At 41.9% G+C, this 16,738-nt stretch overlaps 11 non-coding genes across 11 annotated transcripts; all 11 read left to right on the top strand.

Annotated features, from left to right (window-relative positions):
• Nucleotides 1–1,101: 1,101 nt before the first annotated feature.
• On the top strand, nt 1,102–1,173 carry TRNAH-GUG (transfer RNA histidin (anticodon GUG)). The gene has a single exon. It is a non-coding gene; the product is annotated as a tRNA-His (tRNA).
• Nucleotides 1,174–2,655: 1,482 nt separating this feature from the next.
• On the top strand, nt 2,656–2,738 carry TRNAS-AGA (transfer RNA serine (anticodon AGA)). Its single transcript has one exon. It is a non-coding gene; the product is annotated as a tRNA-Ser (tRNA).
• A 1,286-nt stretch (nt 2,739–4,024) lies between these two features.
• Nucleotides 4,025–4,096, top strand: TRNAH-GUG (transfer RNA histidin (anticodon GUG)). The gene has a single exon. It is a non-coding gene; the product is annotated as a tRNA-His (tRNA).
• Nucleotides 4,097–4,391: 295 nt separating this feature from the next.
• TRNAS-AGA (transfer RNA serine (anticodon AGA)) lies at nt 4,392–4,473 on the top strand. Its single transcript has one exon. It is a non-coding gene; the product is annotated as a tRNA-Ser (tRNA).
• Nucleotides 4,474–5,754: 1,281 nt separating this feature from the next.
• Nucleotides 5,755–5,826, top strand: TRNAH-GUG (transfer RNA histidin (anticodon GUG)). Its single transcript has one exon. It is a non-coding gene; the product is annotated as a tRNA-His (tRNA).
• Nucleotides 5,827–7,323: 1,497 nt separating this feature from the next.
• TRNAS-AGA (transfer RNA serine (anticodon AGA)) lies at nt 7,324–7,405 on the top strand. Its single transcript has one exon. It is a non-coding gene; the product is annotated as a tRNA-Ser (tRNA).
• Nucleotides 7,406–9,058: 1,653 nt separating this feature from the next.
• Nucleotides 9,059–9,140, top strand: TRNAS-AGA (transfer RNA serine (anticodon AGA)). The gene has a single exon. It is a non-coding gene; the product is annotated as a tRNA-Ser (tRNA).
• A 1,280-nt stretch (nt 9,141–10,420) lies between these two features.
• TRNAH-GUG (transfer RNA histidin (anticodon GUG)) lies at nt 10,421–10,492 on the top strand. Its single transcript has one exon. It is a non-coding gene; the product is annotated as a tRNA-His (tRNA).
• Nucleotides 10,493–11,989: 1,497 nt separating this feature from the next.
• TRNAS-AGA (transfer RNA serine (anticodon AGA)) lies at nt 11,990–12,071 on the top strand. The gene has a single exon. It is a non-coding gene; the product is annotated as a tRNA-Ser (tRNA).
• A 1,652-nt stretch (nt 12,072–13,723) lies between these two features.
• Nucleotides 13,724–13,805, top strand: TRNAS-AGA (transfer RNA serine (anticodon AGA)). The gene has a single exon. It is a non-coding gene; the product is annotated as a tRNA-Ser (tRNA).
• A 2,851-nt stretch (nt 13,806–16,656) lies between these two features.
• Nucleotides 16,657–16,738, top strand: TRNAS-AGA (transfer RNA serine (anticodon AGA)). Its single transcript has one exon. It is a non-coding gene; the product is annotated as a tRNA-Ser (tRNA).

The following is a 16,738-nucleotide window of genomic DNA, read 5'->3' as shown; positions in this document are numbered from 1 at the left end:
GCCCTGCAGCCCCAGAGACCTGCAGCTCTGCAGCCCCCGGAACCCTGCAGCCCCAGAGCCCTGCAGCTCCGGGGCAGGCAGATTGGCGTCATTTTGGTCCCGGCCATCTGGTCGCCCCTCTCGCCTCGGCCATCTGGTCGCCCTGGAAGTCATGATGAGGTGCCATTCGCCTCCCAGATCCCAGCGAGGGCTCCAGGAGGTCGGGTACTTTCGCGCCTTGGGTCCCCTCTGTCACCTCCTGTGCACAGATTGCAAGAAAGTCAGGTAATTTCCCTCCGGATTACTAGGGACAGGGTACGCCCGGACACCCCTCCAAGGCTGGTGGTTTTCTGCTAGGGGGACCAGATGGGCTATGCCTGGGTAACACCTCCCTAGGCCACCCGGCTTCCTTCCTCCAGGCCAACGGCTTGTCAAATTGCCCAGGACGGGCTCCATGGCTCTTGGGCAGTCGTCCCCCGGGCGTCCGCGGCTCCATCCCTGCCGACGGCATGCAAAAGTGCCCGGGACGGGCTCCATACGTCCCGGGCAGTCCTCCCCCGGGCGTCCCGGGCCCCTACGAGCCATGGTGCTTGCTTCATCATAATTAGGCACGCAGTCATTAGCCACAGCTCTGATCATGGGTCACTGAGGTCAGTTTCAATAATTCCTCAAAAACCTAACCATGCAGTCCCCCCTAACTGTGTAGTTATCTTGCTTTACTGCTGTTTGTGTGATTAGCTGGGAGGAGCTCATGGCAGCATCCTCCCTATAAAAGTGTAGATGGACCGCTCCTTAACTCTTTCTTGCTTCACATACAGATGGCTTGAGGAGGTACAGGGGAGATGCAGGTCTACTAGACAGTATAGAAGATCTGCGCCAGGTGTGTTTTTCTGCATTGGTGTCCCATCACAGGCCCACAAGTGTATGTGTGATCTTTGACTCCTGGCAGTTCACAAGCAGGCGGCCAGGAAACAGTTTCAGCCTATCAACCACTGAGGAGACAAAGCCTTTGTATAAGGAATGAGGAAGCAATTAACACATTCAGCCTATCACAGGAGTTCCCTGAGTGTACCGAATTATAAATTCTCCATGTCACTGTATGTTATTGACCCCAAGTAGCTCGCCGTGATCGTATAGTGGTTAGCACTCTGCGTTGTGGCCGCAGCAACCTCGGTTCGAATCCGAGTCACGGCATTGTGGTTGGCAATGTCACGGCAGTTGGGTTTTTCTTTTACAGAATTACCAAATGTACCAGTTGTTTTTGTAAAATGTCTATTAAAAACAGATCCTTTAAAATATTTAAACGATCTAACGACAAATTTTTTAACACACATGATTATAAGATGTAGCTATATTGTACCTACTAACATAAATTATCGTTCTTGAACCTATTTGCGGTGGGGGAATGGAGCTCTCCCCCATGCCAATCAGAATGCAGTTGCAGTTGAGTGACCTGTATTGTGGCTGTCTAGAGGGAATGCACAAATGTAGCTGTCTCGCAGCCCAATCCAGACGTCAATTGGAGACAGGTTTTCAGGCAAATAGAGCAGTAAGTGCAGAGAAATGCTCACTCTCTAAAAATGGCATTTATAAAGTAGTAAAGTTAAATCCAACCTCACCAGTAAATAGGATTTATCAATAAATAAATAAAGCTTCTCCTCTCTGATATGGAATTACCCCCCAAAAAGTATAAGGGAATACCCAATGCTAACCTACGAGAGGGGCAGACCTCACAGTAGTGAAAAATGTAATAGACTGTTTTGTACTACCAGGACATGCAAACTACCACAGTACATGTCTTACCTTTTACTTACATAGCATGATGCCCCTAGGACTACCTAGGGCCTACCTTTTGGTTAATTATATGTAATTAAATTGGAGTTTAAGGCTTGGCAAGTAGTTTTAAATGGCAAGTCGAAGTGGCAGTACACTGCAGCACAGGCACTGCAGTAGCAGGCTTGAGACAGGTTTGAAATGATCCTTTTTTGGGCGGCACAATCAGTTCCTGGGTATATGGTATACCACTTTACAAGGGGCTTTCAAGTCAATGAAATCTGTCAGTCAGGTATACTCCAATTACACACATGATTAGGGAAGAAGCACGTTCACTTCAGCACTGATTAGTAGCAATAAAGTGATCAGAGTCTTAAGGCCAACAAAAAGATACAGCAAAATGCGTAGGTGAAAAGCAATAAGGTAGGGTTGAGGCCACCTTAAGAATGCAAGGTCTAACATAAACAAACTAAGGATAACATGAGTAAAACATCAGGTTTCTCTACGGCATTTGGTGAGACAAGTGTGCCTTCTTTTATCTTCCATAAATGCAACCTTTCCCTGACCCCTTTATTATATAGCTCTTCAAGTAAAAAAGATAAAGCACTTACAAAGGAGCCTCAAATACTCAAAGATGGTAGACTTCTGTAATATGGGCCATAGACTAAAAGCAGCACGAAAACAGAGTGCAATAGGGTCCCAAAAACTTGAGTGCCACATGAGAGTATGCATGAAAGCCTATCCTTTTCCAAACTAGAGATATACTCATGCAATTTTTGTTTTTAGGAGAGAATGTGCCTGATGAAAAATACATTATTTTAAAAAAGTGCATTGCAGAATACCAGGAATTTGCTGTGGGACACCTTGAAAACTTTCATACAGATTATTTGCACAAACCTTACAGTCAGTTGTGGCCGAGTGGTTAAGGCGATGGACTAGAAATCCATTGGGGTCTCCCCGCGCAGGTTCGAATCCTGCCAACAACGAGAAACTTTTTAACATCGGCTACAATTTCAGAAGTTAACCTTTAGAATTTCTTCCATGTCAGTTTTATAAATAGGTGGCTTATTTTGGTGTCACTATTGCCCTTTCACATATTTATTATCGCTACCCCTTTCATATCTTTGCTATAACTCTCGTCCTACATTAGCGCTGGTGCAAACACTTCAAATTATTATACCCTGGCTCTCTCAGTCATACCATTCATGCACTTGAAACTTACTTTACCAATAAAAGAAGCAAATAGAAAAATAAAATAAAAGTGCTTGCTGGATTAGGCAAACACACTTCATAAAACTGCATTTTCTTTTCTATTCTCCCCGTGTTACAAGCTTAACTGCTCCCTGTGTAATTTCTCTTAGCCTGCTGTCCCAGGAAGAGAATTTTATCTACAGGCTCTTTCCGTGTTTTTTTCCTAGTCTTTCTTTCCCTTTTCTTAGATTTGTAACTGTTCCTTTATGTGCTCTATTTAGGCGCCATTAATCTAATTTGAGCTCCTTGTACCTGCTGCTGTTTTCTCCACACCTCATACTGCCTTTTCCTTCTTTCTCTCTTTCTCTGAGGTTGGTGGCTACTTTCCAAAGCTTCTGATGCCCCAATGTTCCTTCATCTTGTTGTCAGACGTGAATTGGAAAAGCAACCAAATTAACAAGCCTTTACCACTCATACATGGCAGAGGTTTATACTTTAATTCAATGAGCTAAGAAAAGCGTGTTGTGGGGCCCCTACGAGCCATGTTGCTTGCTTCATCATAATTGGGCACGCAGTCATTAGCCACAGCTCTGATCATGGGTCACTGAGGTCAGTTTCAATAATTCCTCAAAAACCTATCCATGCAGTCCCCCCTAACTGTGTAGTTATCTTGCTTTACTGCTGTTTGTGTGATTAGCTGGGAGGAGCTCACGGCAGCATCCTCCCTATAAAAGTGTAGATGGACCGCTCCTTAACTTTTTCTTGCTTCATATACAGATGGCTTGAGGAGGTACAGGGGAGATGCAGGTCTAATAGACAGAATAGAAGATCCGCGCCAGGTGTGTTTCTCTGCATTGGTGTCCCATCACAGTCCCACAAGTGTATTTGTGATCTTTGACTTCTGGCAGTTCACAAGCAGGCGGCCAGGAAACGGTTTCAGCCTATCAACCACTGAGGAGACAAAGCCTTTGTATAAGGAATGAGGAAGCAATGAACACATTCAGCCTATCACAGGAGTTCCCTGAGTGTTTCGAATTATAAATTCTCCATGTCACTTTATGTTATTGAGCCCAAGTAGCTCGCCGTGATCGTATAGTGGTTAGTACTCTGCGTTGTGGCCGCAGCAACCTCGGTTCGAATCCGAGTCACGGCATTGTGGTTGGCAATGTCACGGCAGTTGGGTTTTTCTTTTACAGAATTACCAAATGTACCAGTTGTTTTTGTAAAATGTCTATTAAAAACATATCCTTTAAAATATTTAAACGATCTAACGACAAATTATTTAAACACACATGATTATAAGATGTAGCCTTATTTTTGTTTTTAGGAGAGAATGTGCCTGCTGAAAAAAACATTATTTTTATAAAGTGCATTGCAGGATATCAGGAATTTTCTGTGGGACACCTTGAAAACTTTCATACAGATTATTTGCACAAAACTTGCAGTCAGTTGTTGTGGCCGAGTGGTTAAGGCGATGGACTAGAAATCCATTGGGGTCCCCCCGCGCAGGTTCGAATCCTGCCAACAACGAGAAACTTTTTAACATCGGCTACAATTTCAGAAGCTAACCTTTAGAATTTCTTCCATGTCAGTTTTATAAATTGGTGACTTATTTTGGTGTCACTATTGCCCTTTCACATATTTATTATCGCTACCCCTTTCATATCTTTGCTATAACTCTCGTCCTACATTAGCGCTGGTGCAAACACTTCAAATTATTATACACTGGCTCTCTCAGTCATACCATTCATGCACTTGAAACTTACTTTACCAATAAAAGAAGCAAATAGAAAAATAAAACAAAAGTGCTTGCTGGATTAGGCAACACACTTCATAAAACTGCATTTTCTTTTCTATTCTCCCCGTGTTACAAGCTTAACTGCTCCCTGTGTAATTTCTCTTAGCCTGCTGTCCCAGGAAGAGAATTTTATCTACAGGCTCTTTCCGTGTTTTTTTCCTAGTCTTTCTTTCCTTTTTCTTAGATTTGTAACTGTTCCTTTACGTGCTCTATTTAGGCGCCATTAATCTCATTTGAGCTCCTTGTACCTGCTGCTGTTTTCTCCACACCTCATACTGCCTTTTCCCTCTTTCTCTCTTTCTCTGAGGTTGGTGGCTACTTTCCAAAGCTTCTGATGCCCCAATGTTCCTTCATCTTGTTGTCAGACGTGAATTGGAAAAGCAACCAAATTAACAAGCCTTTACCACTCATATATGGCAGAGGTTTATACTTTAATTGAGCTAAGAAAAGCGTGTTGTGGGGCCCCTACGAGCCATGGTGCTTGCTTCATCATAATTAGGCACGCAGTCATTAGCCACAGCTCTGATCATGGGTCACTGAGGTCAGTTTCAATAATTCCTCAAAAACCTAACCATGCAGTCCCCCCTAACTGTGTAGGTATCTTGCTTTACTGCTGTTTGTGTGATTAGCTGGGAGGAGCTCATGGCAGCATCCTCCCTATAAAAGTGTAGATGGACCGCTCCTTAACTCTTTCTTGCTTCACATACAGATGGCTTGAGGAGGTACAGGGGAGATGCAGGTCTACTAGACAGTATAGAAGATCTGCACCAGGTGTGTTTCTCTGCATTGGTGTCCCATCACAGGCCCACAAGTGTATGTGTGATCTTTGACTCCTGGCAGTTCACAAGCAGGCGGCCAGGAAACAGTTTCAGCCTATCAACCACTGAGGAGACAAAGCCTTTGTATAAGGAATGAGGAAGCAATTAACACATTCAGCCTATCACAGGAGTTCCCTGAGTGTACCGAATTATAAATTCTCCATGTCACTGTATGTTATTGAGCCCAAGTAGCTCGCCGTGATCGTATAGTGGTTAGTACTCTGCGTTGTGGCCGCAGCAACCTCGGTTCGAATCCGAGTCACGGCATTGTGGTTGGCAATGTCACGGCAGTTGGGTTTTTCTTTTACAGAATTACCAAATGTACCAGTTGTTTTTGTAAAATGTCTATTAAAAACAGATCCTTTAAAATATTTAAACGATCTAACGACAAATTATTTTAACACACATGATTATAAGATGTAGCTATATTGTACCTACTGACATAAATTATCGTTCTTGAACCTATTTGCGGTGGGGGAATGGAGCTCTCCCCCATGCCAATCAGAATGCAGATGAATGCAGTTGAAGTTGAGTGACCTGTATTGTGGCTGTCTAGAGGGAATGCACAAATGTAGCTGTCTCGCAGCCCAATCCAGACGTCAATTGGAGACAGGTTTTCAGGCAAATAAAGCAGTAAGTGCAGAGAAATGCTCACTCTCTAAAAATGGCATTTATAAAGTAGTAAAGTTAAATCCAACCTCACCAGTAAATAGGATTTATCAATAAATAAATAAAGCTTCTCCTCTCTGATATGGAATTACCCCCCAAAAAGTATAAGGGAATACCCAATGCTAACCTACGAGAGGGGCAGACCTCACAGTAGTGAAAAATGTAATAGACTGTTTTGTACTACCAGGACATGCAAACTACCACAGTACATGTCTTACCTTTTACTTACATAGCATGATGCCTCTAGGACTACCTAGGGCCTACCTTTTGGTTAATTATATGTAATAAAATTGGAGTTTAAGGCTTGGCAAGTAGTTTTAAATGGCAAGTCGAAGTGGCAGTACACTGCAGCACAGGCACTGCAGTAGCAGGCTTGAGACAGGTTTGAAATGATACTTTTTTGGGCGGCACAATCAGTTCCTGGGTATATGGTATACCACTTTACAAGGGGCTTTCAAGTCAATGAAATCTGTCAGTCAGGTATACTCCAATTACTCACATGATTAGGGAAGAAGCATGTGCACTTCAGCACTGATTAGTAGCGATAAAGTGATCACAGTCCTAAGGCCAACAAAAAGATACAGCAAAATGCGTAGGTGAAAAGCAATAAGGTAGGGTTGAGGCCATCTTAAGAATGCAAGGTCTAACAAAAACAAACTAAGGATAACATGAGTAAAACATCAGGTTTCTCTACGGCATTTGGTGAGACAAGTGTGCCTTCTTTTATCTTCCATAAATGCAACCTTTCCCTGACCCCTTTATTATATAGCTCTTCAAGTAAAAAAGATAAAGCACTTACAAAGGAGCCTCAAATACTCAAAGATGGTAGACTTCTGTAATATGGGCCATAGACTAAAAGCAGCACGAAAACAGAGTGCAATAGGGTCCCAAAAACTTGAGTGCCACATGAGAGTATGCATGAAAGCCTATCCTTTTCCAAACTAGAGATATACTCATGCAATTTTTGTTTTTAGGAGAGAATGTGCCTGCTGAAAAATACATTATTTTAAAAAAGTGCATTGCAGAATACCAGGAATTTGCTGTGGGACACATTGAAAACTTTCATACAGATTATTTGCACAAAACTTACAGTCAGTTGTTGTGGCCGAGTGGTTAAGGCGATGGACTAGAAATCCATTGGGATCTCCCCGCGCAGGTTCGAATCCTGCCAGCAACGAGAAACTTTTTAACATCGGCTACAATTTCAGAAGTTAACCTTTAGAATTTCTTCCATGTCATTTTTATAAATAGGTGGCTTATTTTGGTGTCACTATTGCCCTTTCACATATTTATTATCGCTACCCCTTTCATATCTTTGCTATAACTCTCGTCCTACATTAGCGCTGGTGCAAACACTTCAAATTATTATACCCTGGCTCTCTCAGTCATACCATTCATGCACTTGAAACTTACTTTACCAATAAAAGAAGCAAATAGAAAAATAAAATAAAAGTGCTTGCTGGATTAGGCAAACACACTTCATAAAACTGCATTTTCTTTTCTATTCTCCCCGTGTTACAAGCTTAACTGCACCCTGTGTAATTTCTCTTAGCCTGCTGTCCCAGGAAGAGAATTTTATCTACAGGCTCTTTCCGTGTTTTTTTCCTAGTCTTTCTTTCCCTTTTCTTAGATTTGTAACTGTTCCTTTATGTGCTCTATTTAGGCGCCATTAATCTCATTTGAGCTCCTTGTACCTGCTGCTGTTTTCTCCACACCTCATACTGCCTTTTCCCTCTTTCTCTCTTTCTCTGAGGTTGGTGGCTACTTTCCAAAGCTTCTGATGCCCCAATGTTCCTTCATCTTGTTGTCAGACGTGAATTGGAAAAGCAACCAAATTAACAAGCCTTTACCACTCATACATGGCAGAGGTTTATACTTTAATTCAATGAGCTAAGAAAAGCGTGTTGTGGGGCCCCTACGAGCCATGGTGCTTGCTTCATCATAATTGGGCGCGCAGTCATTAGCCACAGCTCTGATCATGGGTCACTGAGGTCAGTTTCAATAATTCCTCAAAAACCTAACCATGCAGTCCCCCCTAACTGTATAGTTAGCTTGCTTTACTGCTGTTTGTGTGATTAGCTGGGAGGAGCTCACGGCAGCATCCTCCCTATAAAAGTATAGATGGACCGCTCCTTAACTTTTTCTTGCTTCACATACAGATGGCTTGAGGAGGTACAGGGGAGATGCAGGTCTAATAGACAGAATGGAAGATCTGCGCCAGGTGTATTTCTCTGCATTGGTGTCCCATCACAGGCCCACAAGTGTATGTGTGATCTTTGACTTCTGGCAGTTCACAAGCAGGCGGCCAGGAAACGGTTTCAGCCTATCAACCACTGAGGAGACAAAGCCTTTGTATAAGGAATGAGGAAGCAATGAACACATTCAGCCTATCACAGGAGTTCCCTGAGTGTTTCGAATTATAAATTCTCCATGTCACTGTATGTTATTGAGCCCAAGTAGCTCGCCGTGACCGTATAGTGGTTAGTACTCTGCGTTGTGGCCGCAGAAACCTCGGTTCGAATCCGAGTCACGGCATTGTGGTTGGCAATGTCACGGCAGTTGGGTTTTTCTTTTACAGAATTACCAAATGTACCAGTTGTTTTTGTAAAATGTCTATTAAAAACAGATCCTTTAAAATATTTAAACGATCTAACGACAAATTATTTAAACACACATGATTATAAGATGTAGCCTTATTTTTGTTTTTAGGAGAGAATGTGCCTGCTGAAAAAAACATTATTTTTAAAAAGTGCATTGCAGGATATCAGGAACTTTCTGTGGGACACCTTGAAAACTTTCATACAGATTATTTGCACAAAACTTGCAGTCAGTTGTTGTGGCCGAGTGGTTAAGGCGATGGACTAGAAATCCATTGGGGTCCCCCCGCGCAGGTTCAAATCCTGCCAACAACGAGTAACTTTTTAACATCGGCTACAATTTCAGAAGCTAACCTTTAGAATTTCTTCCATGTCAGTTTTATAAATAGGTGTCTTATTTTGGTGTCACTATTGCCCTTTCACATATTTATTATCGCTACCCCTTTCATATCTTTGCTATAACTCTCGTCCTACATTAGCGCTGGTGCAAACACTTCAAATTATTATACCCTGGCTCTCTCAGTCATACCATTCATGCACTTGAAACTTACTTTACCAATAAAAGAAGCAAATAGAAAAATAAAACAAAAGTGCTTGCTGGATTAGGCAACACACTTCATAAAACTGCATTTTCTTTTCTATTCTCCCCGTGTTACAAGCTTAACTGCTCCCTGTGTAATTTCTCTTAGCCTGCTGTCCCAGGAAGAGAATTTTATCTACAGGCTCTTTCCGTGTTTTTTTCCTAGTCTTTCTTTCCTTTTTCTTAGATTTGTAACTGTTCCTTTACGTGCTCTATTTAGGCGCCATTAATCTCATTTGAGCTCCTTGTACCTGCTGCTGTTTTCTCCACACCTCATACTGCCTTTTCCCTCTTTCTCTCTTTCTCTGAGGTTGGTGGCTACTTTCCAAAGCTTCTGATGCCCCAATGTTTCTTCATCTTGTTGTCAGACGTGAATTGGAAAAGCAACCAAATTAACAAGCCTTTACCACTCATATATGGCAGAGGTTTATACTTTAATTGAGCTAAGAAAGCGTGTTGTGGGGCCCCTACGAGCCATGGTGCTTGCTTCATCATAATTAGGCACGCAGTCATTAGCCACAGCTCTGATCATGGGTCACTGAGGTCAGTTTCAATAATTCCTCAAAAACCTAACCATGCAGTCCCCCCTAACTGTGTAGTTATCTTGCTTTACTGCTGTTTGTGTGATTAGCTGGGAGGAGCTCATGGCAGCATCCTCCCTATAAAAGTGTAGATGGACCGCTCCTTAACTCTTTCTTGCTTCACATACAGATGGCTTGAGGAGGTACAGGGGAGATGCAGGTCTACAAGACAGTATAGAAGATCTGCGCCAGGTGTGTTTCTCTGCATTGGTGTCCCATCACAGGCCCACAAGTGTATGTGTGATCTTTGACTCCTGGCAGTTCACAAGCAGGCAGCCAGGAAACAGTTTCAGCCTATCAACCACTGAGGAGACAAAGCCTTTGTATAAGGAATGAGGAAGCAATGAACACATTCAGCCTATCACAGGAGTTCCCTGAGTGTACCGAATTATAAATTCTCCATGTCACTGTATGATATTGAGCCCAAGTAGCTCGCCGTGATCGTATAGTGGTTAGTACTCTGCGTTGTGGCCGCAGCAACCTCGGTTCGAATCCGAGTTACGGCATTGTGGTTGGCAATGTCACGGCAGTTGGGTTTTTCTTTTACAGAATTACCAAATGTACCAGTTGTTTTTGTAAAATGTCTATTAAAAACAGATCCTTTAAAATATTTAAACGATCTAACGACAAATTATTTTAACACACATGATTATAAGATGTAGCTATATTGTACCTACTAACATAAATTATCGTTCTTGAACCTATTTGCGGTGGGGGAATGGAGCTCTCCCCCATGCCAATCAGAATGCAGATGAATGCAGTTGCAGTTGAGTGACCTGTATTGTGGCTGTCTAGAGGGAATGCACAAATGTAGCTGTCTCGCAGCCCAATCCAGACGTCAATTGGAGACAGGTTTTCAGGCAAATAGAGCAGTAAGTGCAGAGAAATGCTCACTCTCTAAAAATGGCATTTATAAAGTAGTAAAGTTAAATCCAACCTCACCAGTAAATAGGATTTATCAATAAATAAATAAAGCTTCTCCTCTCTGATATGGAATTACCCCCCAAAAAGTATAAGGGAATACCCAATGCTAACCTACGAGAGGGGCAGACCTCACAGTAGTGAAAAATGTAATAGACTGTTTTGTACTACCAGGACATGCAAACTACCACAGTACATGTCTTACCTTTTACTTACATAGCATGATGCCCCTAGGACTACCTAGGGCCTACCTTTTGGTTAATTATATGTAATTAAATTGGAGTTTAAGGCTTGGCAAGTAGTTTTAAATGGCAAGTCGAAGTGGCAGTACACTGCAGCACAGGCACTGCAGTAGCAGGCTTGAGACAGGTTTGAAATGATACTTTTTTGGGCGGCACAATGAGTTCCTGGGTATATGGTATACCACTTTAGAAGGGGCTTTCAAGTCAATGAAATCTGTCAGTCAGGTATACTCCAATTACACACATGATTAGGGAAGAAGCACGTTCACTTCAGCACTGATTAGTAGCAATAAAGTGATCAGAGTCCTAAGGCCAACAAAAAGATACAGCAAAATGCGTAGGTGAAAAGCAATAAGGTAGGGTTGAGGCCACCTTAAGAATGCAAGGTCTAACAAAAACAAACTAAGGATAACATGAGTAAAACATCAGGTTTCTCTACGGCATTTGGTGAGACAAGTGTGCCTTCTTTTATCTTCCATAAATGCAACCTTTCCCTGACCCCTTTATTATATAGCTCTTCAAGTAAAAAAGATAAAGCACTTACAAAGGAGCCTCAAATACTCAAAGATGGTAGACTTCTGTAATATGGGCCATAGACTAAAAGCAGCACGAAAACAGAGTGCAATAGGGTCCCAAAAACTTGAGTGCCACATGAGAGTATGCATGAAAGCCTATCCTTTTCCAAACTAGAGATATACTCATGCAATTTTTGTTTTTAGGAGAGAATGTGCCTGCTGAAAAATACATTATTTTAAAAAAGTGCATTGCAGAATACCAGGAATTTGCTGTGGGACACCTTGAAAACTTTCATACAGATTATTTGCACAAAACTTGCAGTCAGTTGTTGTGGCCGAGTGGTTAAGGCGATGGACTAGAAATCCATTGGGGTCTCCCCGCGCAGGTTCGAATCCTGCCAACAACGAGAAACTTTTTAACATCGGCTACAATTTCAGAAGTTAACCTTTAGAATTTCTTCCATGTCAGTTTTATAAATAGGTGGCTTATTTTGGTGTCACTATTGCCCTTTCACATATTTATTATCGCTACCCCTTTCATATCTTTGCTATAACTCTCGTCCTACATTAGCGCTGGTGCAAACACTTCAAATTATTATACCCTGGCTCTCTCAGTCATACCATTCATGCACTTGAAACTTACTTTACCAATAAAAGAAGCAAATAGAAATATAAAATAAAAGTGCTTGCTGGATTAGGCAAACACACTTCATAAAACTGCATTTTCTTTTCTATTCTCCCCGTGTTACAAGCTTAACTTCTCCCTGTGTAATTTCTCTTAGCCTGCTGTCCCAGGAAGAGAATTTTATCTACAGGCTCTTTCCGTGTTTTTTTCCTAGTCTTTCTTTCCCTTTTCTTAGATTTGTAACTGTTCCTTTATGTGCTCTATTTAGGCGCCATTAATCTCATTTGAGCTCCTTGTACCTGCTACTGTTTTCTCCACACCTCATACTGCCTTTTCCCTCTTTCTCTCTTTCTCTGAGGTTTGGTGGCTACTTTCCAAAGCTTCTGATGCCCCAATGTTCCTTCATCTTGTTGTCAGACGTGAATTGGAAAAGCAACCAAATTAACAAGCCTTTACCACTCATACATGGCAGAGGTTTATACTTTAATTCAATGAGCTAAGAAAAGCGTGTTGTGGGGCCCCTACGAGCCATGGTGCTTGCTTCATCATAATTGGGCGCGCAGTCATTAGCCACAGCTCTGATCATGGGTCACTGAGATCAGTTTCAATAATTCCTCAAAAACCTAACCATGCAGTCCCCCCTAACTGTATAGCTATCTTGCTTTACTGCTGTTTGTGTGATTAGCTGGGAGGAGCTCACAGCAGCATCCTCCCTATAAAAGTATAGATGGACCGCTCCTTAATTTTTTCTTGCTTCACATACAGATGGCTTGAGGAGGTACAGGGGAGATGCAGGTCTAATAGACAGAATAGAAGATCTGCGCCAGGTGTGTTTCTCTGCATTGGTGTCCCATCACAGGCCAACAAGTGTATGTGTGATCTTTGACTTCTGGCAGTTCAAAAGCAGGCAACCAGGAAACGGTTTCAGCCTATCAACCACTGAGGAGACAAAGCCTTTGTATAAGGAATGAGGAAGCAATGAACACATTCAGCCTATCACTGGAGTTCCCTGAGTGTTTCGAATTATAAATTCTCCATGTCACTGTATGTTATTGAGCCCAAGTAGCTCGCCGTGATCGTATAGTGGTTAGTATTCTGCGTTGTGGCTGCAGCAACCTCGGTTCGATACCGAGTCACGGCATTGTGGTTGGCAATGTCACGGCAGTTGGGTTTTTCTTTTACAGAATTACCAAATGTACCAGTTGTTTTTGTAAAATGTCTATTAAAAACAGATCCTTTAAAATATTTAAACGATTTAACGACAAATTATTTAAACACACATGATTATAAGATGTAGCCTTATTTTTGTTTTTAGGAGAGAATGTGCCTGCTGAAAAAAACTATTTTTAAAAAGTGCATTGCAGGATATCAGGAATTTGCTGTGGCACACCTTGAAAACTTTCATGCAGATTATTTGCACAAAACTTACAGTCAGTTGTTGTGGCCGAGTGGTTAAGGCGATGGACTAGAAATCCATTGGGGTCTCCCCGCGCAGGCTCGAATCCTGCCAACAACGAGAAACTTTTTAACATCGGCTACAATTTCAGAAGCTAACCTTTAGAATTTCTTCCATGTCAGTTTTATAAATAGGTGGCTTATTTTGGTGTCACTATTGCCCTTTCACATATTTATTATCGCTACCCCTTTCATATCTTTGCTATAACTCTCGTCCTACATTAGCGCTGGTGCAAACACTTCAAATTATTATACCCTGGCTCTCTCAGTCATACCATTCATGCACTTGAAACTTACTTTACCAATAAAAGAAGCAAATAGAAAAATAAAACAAAAGTGCTTGCTGGATTAGGCAACACACTTCATAAAACTGCATTTTCTTTTCTATTCTCCCCGTGTTACAAGCTTAACTGCTCCCTGTGTAATTTCTCTTAGCCTGCTGTCCCAGGAAGAGAATTTTATCTACAGGCTCTTTCCGTGTTTTTTTCCTAGTCTTTCTTTCCTTTGTCTTAGATTTGTAACTGTTCCTTTACGTGCTCTATTTAGGCGCCATTAATCTCATTTGAGCTCCTTGTACCTGCTGCTGTTTTCTCCACACCTCATACTGCCTTTTCCCTCTTTCTCTCTTTCTCTGAGGTTGGTGGCTACTTTCCAAAGCTTCTGATGCCCCAATGTTCCTTCATCTTGTTGTCAGACGTGAATTGGAAAAGCAACCAAATTAACAAGCCTTTACCACTCATATATGGCAGAGGTTTATACTTTAATTGAGCTAAGAAAAGCGTGTTGTGGGGCCCCTACGAGCCATGGTGCTTGCTTCATCATAATTAGGCATGCAGTCATTAGCCACAGCTCTGATCATGGGTCACTGAGGTCAGTTTCAATAATTCCTCAAAAACCTAACCATGCAGTCCCCCCTAACTGTGTAGTTATCTTGCTTTACTGCTGTTTGTGTGATTAGCTGGGAGGAGCTCACGGCAGCATTCTCCCTATAAAAGTGTAGATGGACCGCTCCTTAACTCTTTCTTGCTTCACATACAGATGGCTTGAGGAGGTACAGGGGAGATGCAGGTCTAATAGACAGAATAGAAGATCTGCGCCAGGTGTGTTTCTCTGCATTGGTGTCCCATCACAGGCCCGCAAGTGTATGTGTGATGTTTGACTTCTGGCAGTTCACAAGCAGGCGGCCAGGAAACGGTTTCAGCCTATCAACCACTGAGGAGACAAAGCCTTTGTATAAGGAATGAGGAAGCAATGAACACATTCAGCCTATCACAGGAGTTCCCTGAGTGTTTCGAATTATAAATTCTCCATGTCACTGTATGTTATTGAGCCCAAGTAGCTTGCCGTGATCGTATAGTGGTTAGTACTCTGCGTTGTGGCCGCAGCAATCTCGGTTTGAATCCGAGTCACGGCATTGTGGTTGGCAATGTCACGGCAGTTGGGTTTTTCTTTTACAGAATTACCAAATGTACCAGTTGTTTTTGTAAAATGTCTATTAAAAACAGATCCTTTAAAATATTTATACGATCTAACGACAAATTCTTTAAACACACATGATTATAAGATGTAGCTATATTGTACCTACTGACATACATTATCGTTCTTGAACCTATTTGCGGTGGGGAAATGGAGCTCTCCCCCATGCCAATCAGAATGCAGATGAATGCAGTTGCAGTTGAGTGAGCTGTGTTGTGGCTGTCTAGAGCGAATGCACAAATGTAGCTGTCTCGCAGCCCAATCCAGACGTCAATTGGAGACAGGTTTTCAGGCAAATAGAGCAGTAAGTGCAGAGAAATGCTCACTCTCTAAAGATGGAATTTATAAAATAGTAAAGTTAAATCCAACCTCACCAGTAAATAGGATTTATCAATAAATAAATAAAGCTTCTCCTCTCTGATATGGAATTACCCCCCAAAAAGTATAAGGGAATACCCAATGCTAACCTATGAGAGGGGTAGACCTCACTGTAGTGAAAAATGTAATAGACTGTTTGGTACTACGAGGACAGGCAAACTACCACAGTACATGTCTTACCTTTTTCTTACATAGCATGATGCCCCTAGGACTACCTAGGGCCTACTTTAGGGGTTAATTATATGTAATAAAATTGGAGTTTAAGGCTTGGCAAGTAGTTTTAAATGGCAAGTCGAAGTGGCAGTACACTGCAGCACAGGCACTGCAGTAGCAGGCTTGAGACAGGTTTGAAATGCTACTTTTTTGGGCGGCACAATCAGTTCCTGGGTATATGGTATACCACTTTACAAGGGGCTTTCAAGTAAATTAAATCTGTCAGTCAGGTATACTCCAATTACACACATGATTAGGGAAGAAGCACGTGCACTTCAGCACTGATTAGTAGCGATAAAGTGATCAGAGTCCTAAGGCCAACAAAAAGATACAGCAAAATGCGTAGGTGAAAAGCAATAAGGTAGGGTTGAGGCCACCTTAAGAATGCAAGGTCTAACAAAAACAAACTAAGGACAACATGAGTAAAACATCAGGTTTCTCTACGGCATTTGGTGAGACAAGTGTGCCTTCTTTTATCTTCCATAAATGCAATCTTTCCCTGACCCCTTTATTATATATCTCTTCAAGTAAAAAAGATAAAGCACTTACAAAGGAGCCTCAAATACTCAAAGATGGTAAACTTCTGTAATATGGGCCAAAGACTAAAAGAAGCACGAAAACAGAGTGCAATAGGGTCCCAAAAACTTGAGTGCCACATGAAAGTATGCATGAAAGCCTATCCTTTTCCAAACTAGAGATATACTCATGCAATTTTTGTTTTTAGGAGAGAATGTGCCTGCTGAAATAAACATTATTTTTAAAAAGTGCATTGCAGAATATCAGGAATTTGCTGTGGGACACCTTGAAAACTTTCACACAGATTATTTGCACAAAACTTACAGTCAGTTGTTGTGGCCGAGTGGTTAAGGCGATGGACTAGAAATCGATTTGGGTCTCCCCGCGCAGGTTCGAATCTTGCCAACAACG

The sequence above is a fragment of the Lissotriton helveticus genome, chromosome 12, assembly GCF_964261635.1.
Source record: "Lissotriton helveticus chromosome 12, aLisHel1.1, whole genome shotgun sequence".
In the NCBI taxonomy this organism is placed as follows: Eukaryota; Metazoa; Chordata; class Amphibia; order Caudata; family Salamandridae; genus Lissotriton; species Lissotriton helveticus.
The sequence above is the reverse complement of the archived record's forward strand: the minus strand, read 5'-3'. Positions and strand labels throughout refer to the sequence as shown.